The 517-nt window shown below is 59.4% G+C and overlaps 1 protein-coding gene across 1 annotated transcript in view; it reads right to left on the reverse strand.

Annotated features, from left to right (window-relative positions):
• SDRG_00653 (hypothetical protein) overlaps nt 1–517 on the reverse strand; it is a 6,911-nt gene that overhangs the window by 4,648 nt on the left and 1,746 nt on the right. The window lies entirely within an intron of this gene.

Genomic DNA, 517 nt, shown 5'->3' on the forward strand with positions numbered 1-517 from the left:
ACGTAGAGGACGCCCGGGATCGGCTCGGAGCTCTCCTGACGCACGAGTATGGTTTCTTCGTGGCGAATGCTAAAGCCAATGGTCGTCGCGAGACGGCGAATGTACGCTCGGGTGTGCTGAAAGCGACCCGACTGCACGAGTTTGACCTCGCTTCTCTCGCTCGGCAAAAGCTCTTCGATCGAGATGGCGAGCGCACCGAACGGCCCCAAGACGCGGTGGCACGCCGCAAAGACCGTCTCGAGGGCGCCAACGTCGCTCCACACGTCGGCCGAGAGTACGAGATTCATTGAGAGCTATTCGACTAAATACTATAACATCACCATAGCCTTCATCGTAGCCGCCGAGAGCGATTGTCTTGTCGACCATGAGCGGAGAGAGGTCGACCTATGCACGGATGAGTGCAGTTACCACTTGAGAACGAGAGCACCCCAATCGTGTGGCCGACAAACGGGCGAAAGAGGCGGCCGCAGAGACCCGTGCCGCAGCCCAAGTCGAGGACGCGCCATTTCCCATCGCT

This window comes from Saprolegnia diclina (genome assembly GCF_000281045.1).
Source record: "Saprolegnia diclina VS20 unplaced genomic scaffold supercont1.2, whole genome shotgun sequence".
NCBI lineage: Eukaryota > Oomycota > Saprolegniomycetes > Saprolegniales > Saprolegniaceae > Saprolegnia > Saprolegnia diclina.